The sequence below is a fragment of the Elaeis guineensis genome, chromosome 1 (genome assembly GCF_000442705.2).
Source record: "Elaeis guineensis isolate ETL-2024a chromosome 1, EG11, whole genome shotgun sequence".
Taxonomy (NCBI): Eukaryota; Viridiplantae; Streptophyta; class Magnoliopsida; order Arecales; family Arecaceae; genus Elaeis; species Elaeis guineensis.
In genome coordinates this window covers 101,442,338-101,459,407 of record NC_025993.2, presented here as the reverse complement: position 1 = coordinate 101,459,407, position 17,070 = coordinate 101,442,338, and positions in this window count along the sequence as shown.

The following is a 17,070-nucleotide window of genomic DNA, read 5'->3' as shown; positions in this document are numbered from 1 at the left end:
TTGAGGCATATATACAAACAATCTTGACTAAAGATGTGAGAATGCAAAAGTTTACATCACTGCAAGTTTACTCATTTATATGGACAAAAAAGTACATCAGTTGGTTATTTTTCGTAATTACTTGAAACTAAACATAAGTATTGAATCTTTTTGTGTATTTTGAGCTCTTGTGGCTACAACAAATCTTCTTGAAGATAGAAATGTATGCATGGATAAAAATGAAAAATAACTGGTGATGAACCCCATGGGTCATGTGTCACAATGACTCAAGATTTCTAATACAAATGAGAACATGAACTACTCTACCTACTCGATCAGTCAAATCTCATCTTCTATTTCCTTTAAAACCTTCACAGAGAAAGTAAAAAACAATCCTGTCAAACTTCTGCACCTTTAAATCTCTATGGAGTTTAGTTATTGTTGCATCAACCACATGCAAAGTCAATGCTCCCATCTTCTCCAGACTCTCTAAATATGGTTTCATTTTAGCTTTTCTTCAGTAGAACATCTAGTCCAGACAGATTTTATGCCCCAGCAAAGAGTAAACATATAAAAGAGCAAAGAGAAAAGAAATTTAGCTTTCATTTTTTAACTAGAAGGGAAAGGAAAAAAAATTGGAAGTGAAAATAGTATAATAGGTTAGTAGCAAACAAAAAGAGGAGCTAAAATGGACAAATATTACATTTCAGCCTATGGCAATTTCTCCACAACAATAAGCTGGTATTTTTGCTAAACTTCAAAAGGATGATCTTATAGTAATCCCATAGTATTACTACTTGTCCTAAGGCTACTATATAGGATGAGACAACTAATCTTAATCACTAGCACGACAATGCAATCTTCCAATGATTACATGCAACATAAAGGCAACTCATACTATTACTGTAAATTTCTTTTTGAGAAGCAATTATTACTGCAAATTTTAGGGAAACAAGATTGTGCTCTAGTAGCCAAGGCTATTTTGTTAGCCTTTGAAGGTGCGCTAGGGTTAAGCATCAATTTCCATAAGAGCTCTACTCTTTGCATGAATATGAACAAGGAGGAAGCGGCTCGGTTTGCATCCTAGATGAATTGTAAGCAAGCCTCTCTACCCTTTATGTACTTGGGGTTACCTCTGCATCATAAGAAATTGCCTAGGCATTGTTGGTTATCTTTGTTAGAGAAGATAAACAAGTTGAAAGGAAAGATTACTCTCATGAGGTAGCAGATTAACTTTGTTAAATACTATTTTGATAGCTTTGCCTTCTTACTACATGTCGATTTATAAATTTTCAAAATGGGTCATTACTAAGATGGATAAGTTAAGAAGCACATTCTTATGGAAGGGCAAAAAGAATGTAGGCGGCTTTCACTGCCTTGTGAATTGGGTTACAGTTTGCAAATCTAAGGATCAAGGGGTTCTCAGGGTGAAGAATTTGACTTAGATGAATCAATCTCTATTGACCAAATGAGAATGCAAATTTTTAAATGGCTCCTCTAACCCATAGTGGTGTCAAATTTCTTGTGCCTATTATTCAAGGAGAAAGTTGGATATAAGAGTGAGGAAGAGTGTTATGGATCTGTCTCCTCCTTGGAAGGATATTAATTTTTCTGAAACTGCTTGGCATTCCAAATTAGGAATGGTGATTCTATTCATTTTTGGGAGGATGCTTCGGTGGATTGAACCCCATTGTGCCTGTGATTTGAAGAGCTTTATGCCTGAGCTTTCAAGCCAAATCAACCTGTTTCTTCCTATTGGAACCCTAGGAATCTAAAATGGGCCATTAATCTAAGAGGCCCTTTAACTAGATCTGAGATGTTCCAGAGGAGGGCATTGCATCTTGTCCCTTTTATACCATCTCGTATTGCTGATGTACCGATGCAGAAATTAACACAAAATGGTATGTTCACTATGGGTTCGTTTTATAGATTCCTAAACTTCAGTGGTTTGAGATGTCCATATACAAAAAGTATTTGGAAGGCTCCTATGCCAGAAAGGGTGAAGGTTTTCCTTTGGCCAACTTCAAAAAATAAGCTGTATGCTGGAGAAGTGCTTGTGAAGAAGAGATGGAATGTGACCGCTGGCTGTTCTTATGTGGAGCCAATGCTGAATCAACAAGTCACCTATTTTTTGGGTGCTCTTTGGCAAAGAGGCTTTGGGCCACACTTAAACTTCAGCTCAATCCAAGAGAAAGACCTCCAAGTTTTTATGATATTTGGACTGCTTAGAGATGAAATAACAGAAAGGTAATGTTCAACAACATTGGGGACCAATTAGCAGCAGTAGTGTGTTGGGAAATTTGGGGAGAAAGGAATGCATGATTCTTCCTCAACAAGAAAGGATCCTTGTTTTCTATATTACAGAGGATTCTACAGCATTTCAATAATTGGGGTCATTTATATGCTTTAAAGGATTCAACTGACCATCGAAGCATGTGGAAAAGGTCACAACAATCCTTGGCATAGACAAGCAATATCCAATGTGTATGGCTGCTGAAATAGAAATGTAATGTTCCTTTAAAATTAATATCTGAAAAGGCCTTGATTCTATTTATTGTGCTGTAGGGGCCCATTCTCTGTAATTTGTTTTTTTGCTGACTAGTGTCAATAATAATTAGGAGGTAACATCATGTTACCTCCTATTCCCCTCAGAAAAAAGTTATTACTGCAAATTTTAACTACAAAAATCACTATCCTGGCCTTCATACTCCTAATTAGCAAACAAATTCAGAAAAGATGAATCACTATGCAACTAAAAGGCATACAGGGGTATTAAATGATTTTTTCTTTGGTTGCTGTCTAACTTGAAGTTATCTGGAGAAAAAAATAGAAAAAGCTAATTGTGTCGAAACCCAGATCATCTTCTCCGCTCCTTCTTCCTTTTCCTCCTCCCCCTTCGCCTCTTCTTCTTCAAACAAAATCATTGACTCTCTATTTCTAAATATAAAAGCCTCCATTCTCTCCCTCTCACTGCCCAAAGATCGTGAAACAGCCGTACAGTAAAAAGAGGTATCTCACTTTCATCTGAGGCAGTTTACATTTTGACCGTAACTTCTTGGTGAAGTAGAAGGGGCTTTTGCATGTTGGCCCCTCAAAATTTCTTATTCTCTGCAGTGCTCTCTAAATTCTTAGAATTTACATAGTAGTCCCTGAAGTATGATATACTTTTTTAAAGCCCTAAGTTACATTTATTGCCACAGATAAGGCTTTTCTTAGTGTTTTTATACCTGATATTTAGGCTTTGGAGCCTTTTAACTATCATTTTATCTACTGGATGGCAAGAAACTATCTTTTAAGACTCATTGATTCACAAATTATTGATTTTACATCAAAAAATTCATTTGTCACTAAAAATCCAGGCAATACTAAAAGATTACATGGAAATGTTTAGAGCAAGAAATCAGTCGCTAGTGGTGTATTTATCTTAGAAATTATATAAAATTTATATTAATATCTAAAATATAGCATTAATACAGGGTTGAATGTTTTATATATTTGAATAGTTACTAATTTAGCAAAAATTAGAATATATACATCAATTTACTATTAGCAATTTATTGACTGATGATGAGTCTTTTGATGGATAGAGTCCAAAATAGTCACAAATATAGCACTTAGGCCTATCTCTCTGCTCATAAAAAACATAACCTGCTAATTTTCTTTGTTAAAGCCAATTTCTGAAAATATAAAAACTAATGTGCCCCACAATTTCAGTTGACAATGAGTCCATCCAATTTTAGTTCAAAAGCATACAAATTGTGACAAATTTTGCAAGTGACAAGTCAATGGCACAAGAGATGCACCACAAGCGTAAAACTTCATCAACTACAATATTTAGATTTTTATCAAAAATAATTTTAATATCTATATGTTACGATGGTACCGTGGATACCTCGGATCAGTGTATTATCATGAATACCTCAGGCCAGCGAGCTATCGTCATGATTGCCAATCCAAGCACCGAACTGAGGTATATGGAGCTGAGCTATTTGTATTCAGTTTGATGTGCAGCCCATCTAGTACATGAGCTTCCTCTATTACCTCAGACAGTCAATTTCCTAGCACGTGTAGTAACTGTTCATCCTAAGTAGATAAATTTGAATATAACTAACTCCTCACATCTCGTAGGAGTAGATAAGGACTAGAATATTTCGCCCACTAATAGCACATCCAACAGTTCGACAACCTCGAAACTGCACGTTCCCATGATTGTTCAGCCATATCCTCTATAAATAATTAAAGCCTTGAGGATCCAGGTAAGTAACCCTCTCAGAGAACCAGTTGCTGCTTTCATTATTCTCTAATTTCTAACTTAAGCATCGGAGGGTCCTCATCGAAGTAAAAACCTCCGGTCCGATCTTTATTTTTAGGTCACTCCAACACCACTGCGCAAAGCCTAGTTATTAGCCTTTCAATCTCAACTGAAATAAGCAGCAATAGATAAAGGAAGGACATAATCTTCGCATTATGCCATCAAAGCAAGTCTCATCTCGTCTCTCCAACACCACCGCCTCTCATTAGGTGGGAAACCAGGCTGATAGCCAAGTACAACCATAGATGATAGAGACTCCTCCGTCGATCCAGCTAGCATTGGTCATGACGGACTAATTCAATCTGCTCTTCCAATAGATCCAAACTCTGACAGCCACTGTTCAAGTGGTCCAAACTGTTCTTGCACCTCCACTAACGATGTCACAGGCTAATTAGACTGCTCCTGCACCCCCTTTAGTGGTGCCATTAGTACTTTCCTTGGCGACATCACCAACACCTCCTGTGATGGCACTCCTATCGAATCCGACTTCCTAGCCGCCACCACAAGTTGAGCAGTTGCAGCTGCTTTCTCAGAGTCTAGAAAGGAGGCAGACCCGCTAGAGCCACCTTAAGGACCAGCAACTGATAAGATGGCGATCTCCCAGCCCACGATTAGGGAATGATTCAACCTCTGATTGCCATTCTCCTCAATACTCTGAAGCTTGCACTATCCACGATCTTACCATAAAGAGAAGGTTCTGGGCACTCGATAAAAAGATCGAGAATGCTCTCAATAATACCTCCTTGGTGTAGCCCTATGAAGGATTCAACAGCGAGCCATCCTTTGCACCAAGGATAATACAGGAGCCACTCCCTTGGTACTTTAAGGTACCCCCGTTTGAGACCTATGACAGAACTACCGATCCCATCGATTATCTGGAGACTTTCAAAATGACGATGCTCCTTCAAAAAGTGACAGATGGCATCCTCTATCGAGCATTCCCTACTACCCTTAAAGTGGTAGCTCGGTAGTAGTACTCAAATTTGAAATCGATCTTAATTCACTCTTTTGAAGAGCTGTGCCAGTCTTTTATCGATCACTTTATCAGTAACCAACAACAGCAGAAGCAGTCTGACTATCTCCATACCATCAAGTAGAAGGAGGAAAAGTCGATCTGCATCTTTGTTAGTCATTTTAATGTGACGATCCTGAAGGTTCGCAATCTAGACCAATTAATCGCGATGTCTGCTATGATAGGCAGACTATTGAAGAATGACCTTTAAAAGTCATTGACAAAAATTTTTTCTCGAGATTATCTCGATATGCTGGCCCATGTGAAAAAATATGCCCGCACGATGGAGGTTTTCACAGAAGAGACCCCTGCTAGTTCTGCTGTGGCAAGGCAGAATAAGGAGCACTCTCCAAAATGGGAGGGGATTGATGGAGGTGCCCATTCCAAAGGTAGAAAAATGGGGGCCTTTGGAATCGTTGATCTCGGAGTCTTCAGAGAAGGGATCGACAATCCTCACCTCCAAGGAGTTATACTAATTATATGTCTTTGAATGTTTCAAAGGGGAAGGTATTGATGGAGGTGCGAGCTGAGCTACCTCGGCCTTCGAGGATGCAGATGAAACCTAAGCGCCACGATTCAAATAAGTACTACTTCTACCATCATGACCACGATCACAATACTGAAGATTATCTCTAGCTCCAAGACGAGATTGAGAGGCTCATCAGGTAGGGAAGGTTGAACTGCTTCATCTGGGAGAGAGCACCTCCATGACGACCTCCTCCGAGGGCTCAACAGCCACCTTCTTTATCTCAATAGCCATTCCCTTCGCCTCAACCATAGCCAGCACCGGGACAGCTGGAAAGACAAGAAGCAGGAGGATAGGCGGTAGCAGAAGATCGACCCATATGAGAAAAAATCCACATGATAACTAAGGTTGCATTTGGCATATTGCCAGACAGTGGTAATCTGAATTATCTGATAATCTGGATTACCTGCAATCTGGATAGATTGTCAGTAATATTGATTATTATATTTGGTACACGCAGGTAATATTGCAGTAAAATTACTGAGAATCTTGATTGACATGTTGGGTATGACAACCAGATTACTGGTAATGTAACATTAAATTTTCAAAATATCCTTAAATCAAATTATTAGTTTAGTATTTTAAATTATTTATTTAATTTTTTTAATGACAAAAATTATTACGTAAAAAAATTTATTATTTTTAATATTTATTATTATTATTATTATTATTTATTTTCGCATTCCTTCTCCTTCTCCCGCACACCACACCCCAACCCCCCTCTCCCCCCACCCTGCATGCCACCGACACCGACCCCGATCATTGCACCTTCGGCACCACCCCCTGACCGTTGCACCTCCGCAACCACCCCGCTCCGCCTCCTCCGGATGCCCTTCCTCACCACCACCATCTCCTTCAGCACCACCCCTTGGCCTCACCAGCCTTGTCCCTGCCGCCATCGCTGCCACCCCGCTCTGCCTCCTTCCAACGCCCTTCTTCACCACCACCACCCCCCTCGACACCGCCCCTGGCCTCACCAGCCTCATCCTTGCCACTGCCCCTCTCCACCTCCTCCCGACACCCTTCCTCACCACCACCATCCCCCTTGGCTCCACCCTTAGCACCTTCACCACATCTCTCGACCGTTGCCAAGGGGGGAGGGGCTTGAGAAGATAGTGGCAGAGAGGAGGGGGTCCTGAGAAGATGGTGGTGGAGAGGAGGGGGGCTAAGAGGATGGTGGTGGGGCTGGGTGGGAGGAGACATGGAGAGGATGGTGGCGGAGGAGAGGGGGCAGCTTATCGGTGATGTGGGAGGAGGGTAAGCACTATGAGAGGAGAAGAGAAGCAGCAGCGTACGGAGAAGAGGACAGAGACAATTTTGTCCAAAATATTTATTACCAGATTATCATATCTCTAGTAATCTAGATAGTCACCCATTACTCAGGCAATCTGGATTGCCTTATAAGAGGTAATATAGATTACCAATACAATATAGATTGCCATTAAAAATAAATACCAAACATAGTTATCCGATGGGCCCAGTTTAAATTGCTGGCAATCTAGATAGATTGCCTGCTACCAAACACAACCTAAAGGGTTGTCTGGGTCAATGGAGCTTCTAGAGATGAAGAGGCCGAAGTTTGAAGATGGACTCAGGGATGCCATCATCTTCACTAAGCAAGACACAGAGAGTGGCAAGCCCTACACAATGATGCGGTGGTTGTAACTGCTAATATTGCTAATTATAATGTACACCGCATATTTATTGATAATAAAAGCTCGATCGATATTTTGTATTACTCTATCCTCTCCCAAATAGAATTTACTCCAGTTCGATTGAGTAGGTTCGATACACCAATTCAGGGTTTCTTTAGAGGCTCGGTGATTCCAAGGGATGATTAGGCTGCCTGTTATAATGGACACTGCACCACAGCGAATGACGATCCAAGTCAATTTTCTAGTGGCTAAACTTTTTTCAGTCTACAATGTAATCCTTGGTCGTTCGAGTTTATAGACCTTAAAGGCTATAGTGTCGAGCTATCACTTGATGGTGAAGTTTTCAATAAAGAATGATGTAGGACAGATCTGAGGCAATCAAACTATGGCTCGACAATATTTTGCTACCAAACTTCGAGTAGAAGGCCAGCCATCCCAAGCAGTGGCTCAATTTAAACTGTCAATAGGGTTGGATGCCCAAAATGATTTGGTCGAAGAATGCGCCCGCCATCTGAGGACCTCTTGGAGGTCCCACTGAGAAAAGAGAATCCCAACCAGACTGTAAAGATCGGCTCACACCTTAATGAGGTAACAAAATATCGACTAACCGTTCTTTTACAAAAAAATATAGATCTCTTTGTTTGGTCGATCACAGACATGCTTGACATAAATTCGAAAGTTATATCCCACTACTTAAAGGTGGATCCAACCTATCGCTCGGTGAAGCAAAAGAAGTGAAGCTTCACCCTGGAGTGTCAAAAGGCTACAGCCGAGGAGGTGGACAAGCTGGTCAAGACTGGCTTTATTAGAGAAGCAATGTACTCAGACTAATTAGCGAAAGTCATCTTGGTCAAGAAGGCAAATGAGAAGTGGCGCATGTGCATCGACTTCACTGACTTAAACAAAGTCTGTCCTAAAGACAACTATCCGTTGCCTCGGATCAACCAGCTAATGGATGCAACTTCAGAACACAAGCTCCTCATCTTTATGGATGCCTTCTCCGATTATAATCAGATTTGAATGACACTTGAGGATGAGGAGAAAATAGCCTTTATTACTAATTAAGGACTTTTTTATTATAGGATGATGCCTTTTGGCTTAAAGAATGCAGGGGCTACCTATCAGCAGTTGGTGAATAAGATCTTCAAAGATCAAATCAACCGTAATATGAAAGTATATATAGATAATATGTTGGTCAAGAGTCGAGCTACTCCAAATCATATTGCTAATCTTCAAAAAACTTTCGACACTCTCCGCCAATTCCAAATAAAGCTGAACCCAGCAAAGTGCATCTTTAGAGTTACCTTAGACAAGTTTCTTATATTTATGATCTCGTGAAGAGACATCAAGGTAAATCTTGAGAAGATCAAGGTAGTCCTTAAGATAACAGTATCAAAAACTGTTAAAGAGGTGTAGCATCTAACCGATAAAGTCGCTTCGCTCAATCGCTTCATTTCCAGATTGGTCGAAAGATGTCTCCCTTTTTTCTAGACCCTCAAGCAGTCAAAAAATTTTCAGTGGACTACTGAGTGCCAGAAGGCATTTGAAGAGTTGAAATAATATCTCGGCTCAACACCATTGCTCATGAAGCCTCAGCCTAGTGAGGAGTTACTACTCTATGTTGTCATTTATCCAGTGGCGATTAGCTTAGTCTTTGTCCAAGAAGAAGGATGGATTCAAAAGTCCATATACTACACTAGCAAAGTTCTTCATGATGTAGAGACCAGATACTCTAAGCTGAAGAAGCTGATTTTTGTGCTAGTCATCATGGCGAGAAAACTTTGGCCCTATTTTTAGACTCACACTATTGTATTGCTTACAGATCAGCCGATCAAGGCCATTCTCCATCATCCGGATACTTTAGGATAGATCGTAAAGTGGGCTCTTGAACTCTTGGAGTTGGATTTGCAGTATTGCTTGAGGCCTTCCATTAAAATCTAAGTATTAGCGGACTTCATCCTTGAATGCATCATTCCAAACAAACAAAGCTCAAAGAGTGGAGAAGGCTCAAAAAATGGAGAGAGCTCAAAAGCTAGGGAAAGCTCGAGAAGCAAAAAAGTAGATGCAGGAGCTGACCTTGAGGAGTTATAGATCCTATATGTCGACGGCTTGTCAAATTCATTAGGGTCAGGGGTCGGCCTTATCTTAACTGGTCCTAAAGATGATGTGGTGGAGTACGCTCTGTGCTTTAAATTCTCGACCACCAATAATGAAGTAGAGTATGAAGCTCTGATTGCTGGCATAAAAGTTGTGAAAGAAGCAGGGTCTCAAAATTTGAAGGTCTTCAGCGACTCTCAATTGGTAATTGGACAAATCAAGGATGAATATGAGGTCCGAGAGAAAAATATGAACAGATACCTTCAAAAGGTAAAAGATTTCACCTTATTTCTTTTGAGTTTTGATATTCAACAGATCTCCAGAGCGAAAAATGCCAGGACAGACACACTGTCAAAGTTAGCAGCCTTATTATCCGCTGACTTAGAAAAAGAGATCTATTTTGAGGTATTAAAGACCTTAAGCCTCGAAGAGCCTCTCGTTGTCTGGCAAGTTGATGAGGAATCCAGCTGAATTGATCCTCTGCTCAAATATTTAAGATCGGATGAGTTACTGTCTGATTGCAAGCAGGCCCAAAAGATAAGAAGGCAGGCCACTTGCTATGTCTTGTATGATGATAAGCTGTACAAGCGGTCATTTTTCTTTACCTCTCTTGAAGTGCTTATGCCTATCTGAGGCTGATTATGCGCCACGGGAGGTTCATGAAGGGATCTGCAAAAATCACTTGAGAGATAGATGTCTATCTTACAAGATTCTTTGGTAAGACTACTACTGGTTCACTATGCAACAAGATGCAGACAGCTTCATCAGGAAGTTCGATCGATGCCAGAGAAACTTCAATATTCAGTATCAGCCGACAGTACTTCTGACTTCCATCAGTGTCCCTTGGCCATTTGCTCAATGAAGAATTGACATTTTTGGTCCTTTTCTTCGAGCGTCAGATCAACGTAAGTTTCTTCTGATGGCTATCGATTATTTTATAAAGTGGGTCGAAGCCGAGCCTCTAGGCCATATAATCGAGACAAGAGTAAAAAATTTTATTTGAAAATCTATTATCTATCGGTATGGTCTTCTCAAAGTGCTAATCACAGATAATGGCAAACAATTCAATGGTGCTCTATGAATTCTGTGAAAGTTATGGAATAGAATATCGTTTCACATCGATAGGCCACCCACAGGCAAATAGAGAGGTAGAAGTGACCAATAGAATTCTCCTATGGGGCTTAAAGGCTAGGTTAGATCGGACAGGGAGATCATGGATAGATGAGCTTCATCATATATTATGGGCTTACCAAATCACTCAGAGGATCCCAACTGACAGACTCCTTTCAATCTTGCATTTAGAACTGAAGCAGTCATACCTGTAGAATTTGGGCTCCCATCCCTCAGAGTTGAGGAGTACAATGAAGATACCAACTCAGTGTGGCTTCGGGCTAATCTCGACTTGATCGAAGAAAGCAGAAAACGTGCCGCCATGAGAATGGCTGCCTATTGTCAAAGGGTGGCTAAGTATTATAATGCCTAGGTTAAGGCCAAAGAATTTTGAGCTGGCGAGCTGATGTTGCTACGAGCTGAAGTTTCGTAGCCCACTGAGTAAAAGAAACTATCACCCAATTGAGAAGGTCCCAATCAGGTGGATGAAGTGGTACGTTCGGAGATCTATCGATTGAAGCAACTTGACGGAACTCCACTCCTCAGGCCATAAAATTTGGCCAAACTATGTATGTATTATCAGTGATGTTGTAACATCATATTATTATATATATGAATTTGTAGATTCATCAACTCATATTTGCGTATAAAAGTGGTATGAAAAGCTGAAACTCCTGTCTGACGAGCTCTACAAAGATTTCTTTGATCAGAATCATCTCAACAGAAGTTTTTTTGATCAAAATTGACCTTACAGAAGTTTTTTTTATTGAAACTAACTTTCAAAAATTCTTTTGATCAAAATCGTCTCAACAAAAGTTTCTTTGATCGAAACTTCAACTGCTGAGGTTTCTTTGTTCGGAACCTAAGTTTCTTTGATCGAAACTTTAACTGCTAAGGTTTCTTAGTTTGGAACCAAAGTTTTTTTGATCGAAACTTTAACTGCTGAGATTCCTTAGTTTGAAACCAATGTTCCTTTGATTGAAACTCCAACTATCAAAGTTCCTTTAATCGGGACTGTTTTTATTAAGGTTTCTTCATTTGGAACATTTCTACTTAACTTCTTATGATCGAAACTAAGTTTATGACAAAGATCAGAGTCCCTTAAACCAGGATAGATTCATCTAAATTCCTAAAGTTGGAATTAGATTAGATATCCTTTTGATTGGGATAATTTTAAGTTTCTTAGATCGGAGCTAGTCTCTGCATGCTGAATTAAAATACAAGAGCATAAATTAAATGTAGAGGGTATGAAGAAAAATAAACTTCATTCATTTCTTGAAAGTTTTTATAGTGATCTAAAAAAATAAACTTCATTCATTTCTTCAAAGTTCTTACAATGACCTTAAAAGGTCCAAAAATAAAAGAAAAGAAACAGAAAGCCTAAGGGGTAGCATCTAGTGTGGAGTGTCCGTCGTGGGTGCATCGGTTGAAGTGGGTTCTCCAATTTTATCAAAAAAATTTAGACTTAATTCTAGATACTTGGCAGCAATCCTGTCTCAAATCAGCTGCTTTCCATTGATGTAAGCATTAGCGGCAAACTCGATTTTTTCATCGTAGTATTTCTCTGACGTTCGAAAGTCTTCAATGGCCTTTGCGGTGGTAGCTCTTATCCGTGCCTCAGCACCGCTCTCCACCTCTGGTATCTTCTTCTCTACTACCTCAAACGTAGCTTTATTCTTTTTTAACAGAGCTTCAAGCTCCTTTATTCGTGCTGCCTGTGCTTCTTGGATGTCTAGCAGCCGTGAGTTTTCCTCAATAGCTCCTCTCAGGGCCGCTTCGATGACTTTAGCCTTTCTTGTGGCAGCATTGGCCCTCATGGAGGCCTCTCCAACCTCTTTCTCAGCCTTGTCCTTCGTGACTTTGAGTGTTTCAGCATCGGTCTTGTGCTTCCTTGCCTCCATTGAAACCTCATAGGAGTGCTCCATATATCCATTTAAATAATGGGCGAGCTGTTAGAAAGAGAAAGCCTCTTATCAGTAATATTACAAGTGTATGCTTAAAATAAATAAAACAGTACAGGAGCTTCAACTTATCTGGATGAAGCACTCCATAGCTCCTTTCCTTACCTCCCTGCACGATCCGGCCAGCAACTCGTTTGCATCGATCAGGACAAGCATCCTAGTGAACAGCTCGTGCGCCAGCTTGTAGTTCTTCAAGGTCGAAACCTCGAGCTTTAGGCCAGTCGATGGGAATCCACAAGTCCCGATCGATGCATCCTAGAAGGTCCAGCTGCCTCGCCTGGTGCCTCTTGTGCAGAGAAATCGACGACTTGAGGGTCCGACAGGATCAGAATTGTCTTCAGACACTCGACCTGTTTGACTTCTTCGATCCCCATCAGAGGCCGATGTAGATGAGCTGGATTGAACCCTCACAATTTTGAAGTCGTTGGTGCAGAGAGATTCAGGTCCTTCCTATCCAGAAGCCAATGGGATGCAGGGGGACTCTTAATCCTGATGCGGGTGCTCCGACCACCCGCAGGCTCTGCTGTCCTTTTTCGATGGGCCTTCTGCTCTAGTTTCTTCAGCAAATTTGGGTCCATCTCTACAACCAAAGCAATTAAGTGATTAGCATAAAGGTAAAGTAAAAATAGAAGAACACAAAGCTCTGAGGCAGGCAACCCATGTGCACGATGGGGACCGACCTGGCTGATGTTGACATCAAACAATGTCTGCACCAATAGGAGCTCTTTCTGTGCCGAGATCTTAAAGCTATGCAAGGTGTCCTCCTCCTGCCTCAGGCACTGATCTAATGAGGGCTCATTCAACACGGCCTCTTGAGGTTCACCCTAGGCGATGAGCCACCAATCCTCGCCTGACATCTGAGAGACGAAGAGAAAACATTCTTTCTAACCATGGATAGTGAAAGGAGTATCCTGGATCAACGGACGAACATTCATCTTCTTTTGTGACATCACATACCACCATCTGTGTGATTCAGGATGCCTCTTGAAGCTGAAGAAAGAATAAAAAAGTACGATGCTGGGATCAATCCCAATCAATACGCACACTACAATAAAATCATAGATATGCCACCATGAATTCGGGATTATAGAACTCGATGACATCTCAAGATATTGAAAAAGAGCTACAAAAAAGGATAAAGGAGAAGCCTCAGCCCAATCCAGAAGTATTCCTCATAGAGGCTCATCCGGCCTGGGGGAGGTTAGCAGACTCGATCATTCGGCTCTAAAATTTTTAATTGAAACATCGGAGGGATCTGAAACTGCTTATAGAGTAGCATCACATCCCTCTCTATTAGCTCAAACTGAAATTCCAGTGAGGCAAAGTTGGAGTCTCCATAATCCATTCTCTTCGCAGCAAAAGAAAGCTCTAAAGTGAAAGACAAAAGAGAAGAACCTACAGCAAAAAAAAAAGGATGGTCGAAAACCCTAGAAGTCTATCTCATTTGAGGTTTAAATAAATCTAAACTCAAAAGATCTGTAAACAACACCTTCTCTCAGAGCATTAACGAAGCTCGAACAGATGTTTGATGCATGGCAATCACCAATCAGATATGGCTCCTACCGTCGATATGACAGTTAATGTCAGTGGCAGGCAAATCATACCCTGCGTCATTTTCAAAGGGACGTGAAGAGACATACGATGGTACCTACCATGTGGAGGTGATTTGAATCTCGATCCTTTCAAAATTTGTATGACGGGTATGATTCATATAGCTCGGATTATAGCTCGGATTGTGGCTTAGATTATGCCTTATGATTTTAATCATAACTAAATTCTCAGTATGGATCAAAATTTGACTAATATGGTTCGGAATGTGGTTTGCACTCATCCGTTCAAGCACAGTGAACATTAATAACAAAAATAAATTTTATTCATTTGTATCAAAATAATTACAAAGTTTAAATTGCAAAAAAAAAATACATCATTACCTCGGAGTGCTATCAGGGTGATCTACTTCAGCACAGCCCTCCTCAATACCAGCAATCTCTTCTGTCTAGATGACTGCATCGACTTTGTTTGTCTCAATAATGCATCAGGATATTTTGGCAAACCTCCCTGTGCTGCCTCCTATCATGGCCTTTAGACTTTCATCTGAAAAGATGGATTGCAGAAGCTCAACACTGTCAGCAGGAAGGTGCGTCCGAGCCATTATCTTACACCTCTCAAAACCTGCAGAAAAAACTGTCTTGTAGGCCTGGTTTATAATCTCGGTCCCTCTTTTTGCCAGCCGATCTATCCTTTGGAGAGCATTCATAGTGAGAAACTCCTGATCTAAGAGTTGACATGGGAAAAAGCTCGACCTTCTCTCTCCTGCTTTAGCTTCTCCTTTAGGTACTCTACATTTGTTAGGGCCTCCTGAAGTTCACTCCAAGATGCAGACGGCTCTTGAGTCACCCGAATCCTCTTTGAGACAGAACCTTCATCCCTTTAAGGTGTTTTCTCTTTACGACCCAATATATCTGAGGTTCTGGCCCTTTTAGCTGAGCTCCTGATGGGGCTCCTTTGAGAACGAACCTCAAGAGGGGTAGAATCTCGACCCCTTCTTCCTTCGAGCATTCTTCTTAGACGCTATATATCATTGCGGGCTAGGCGGTAGTCTCTCTTAGCCCCAGATCTTTGCCTCTCGAGATCTTGAATCTTCTTCTCAACCCTCTTTAACTTGTCATCTCGACAATCGATCATTTCTCGAGCTTCTCAGAGGGCATCCTCAGAAGAGTTGACTTCCTTGGTGAACTCGATGGTGGTCGATTGTTCTTGCTCTAAAAGATACTTCAATCAGTCTATTTCTACCTTCGCTACTGTAAGTGCTAATGCTGAAGCTTCAAAGGTGAAGCCGACGAAGCTAGCTAGATAATGCCCAACCTATATATCAAAACTATTAAATACAGCAAGCTGTAGGAGATCAAAGGAAAAGATTTAAAGACTCCTTACTTGAGCAAGAGATCTAAGGGCGCCCGCCATCCGCTGTTGAGCCCCTAGCTCGTCTAGATACTATTTTTCAATAGGAGACAGAAAATTTCTCAGAAACTCCATCACGGTCTTGAGATTCTCCACCATAGATGGAGCAGAAGGTGATGATCGTGAAGGACTTGCTTAGGAAACGACCAAGGGAAGGTATTTGATAGGAGCCATCTGCTCCAAAAGTTTCCTAGTCTCCGCCGCCACCATCAAAGCTTCTTCGAGATGATTGCCTACATCCATCGCCTTTGTCTTCTCTGCTAAAGTGTCCTTTGTCAGAACCCCCTCTGATGGAGTTTTCATCAAAACCTCCAATAGAAAAATTGTAGACTCAACAATCAAAAGAAGATTTTCATCTCCCACGGCTGCGATAGTTGATTCAGTGGCAGGAACCTTGACATCACCACCCACTGGAGCCGAGGATTGGTGGACAAAACTTTGGCCTGTCTCTTTCGGGCTGAGACTAGTTCAAGCTTTCTCAAGAACTCTGGATTCATCTTGTCTTCGAGAGTCGCAGTAAGAATTTGAAACGAAAAGAGATTGCAATCGCTTTCTCAATGTACTCAAAAAATGGACTTAAGAGAAGGTGAAGGAAAAGACAGAGAGCCACCGTTAAAAAAATTAAATTCTTGAGAAAACTGTCATATGAGTGGTTCGATCAATCATGATCATTCGCAACAAGTCTTGCCCTTCAGGCAGACATCATCAATTTTAAACGCTGGGGGCACATGTGAAAGTGTAAGAATGCGCATCTCCAGATCTGAGGTACGACTTCAGAGGTATTTCTTTCATCTGATTCTCAAACTCAGGAGTAGGAGAATAGTATTACGGTGGTACTGTGGATACCTCATATCAGTGTGTTATCATGGATACCTCAGGCTAGCAAGCTATTGTCGTGATTGCCGATCCAAGCACCGAGTTGAGGTATGTGAAGCTAAGCTATTTGTATTCAGTCTGATGTGTGGCCTATCTAGTATGTAAGCTTCCTCTGTTACCTCGAATAGCCAATTTCCTAACACGTGCAGTAGCTATTCATTCTGAGTGGATAAGTTCAGATGTAACTAACTTCCCACATCTTGCGGGAGCAAATAAGGGCTAGAATATCTCGCTCACTAACAATACGTCCAACAGCCCGACAACCTCGAAACCGCATATTTTCACGATTGTTCAGTCATATCTTGTATAAATAACTGAAGTCCCGAAGGCCCAGATAAGTAATCCTCTCAAAGAACCAGTTGCTACTTCCATTATTCTCTAATTCCTAACTTGAGCGTCGCAGGGTCCTCACTGGAGCGAAAATCTTCGATCTGAATTTTGTTTGGCAGGTCACTCCAGCACCACTATGCAAAGCCTAGTTGTTCGTCTTCCGACCTCAATCAAAATAAGCAGCAACAGACAAACACTAGATTTATATCTAATAGTAAGCAGTAAGAAGTTCCTAACACTATTAACTATTT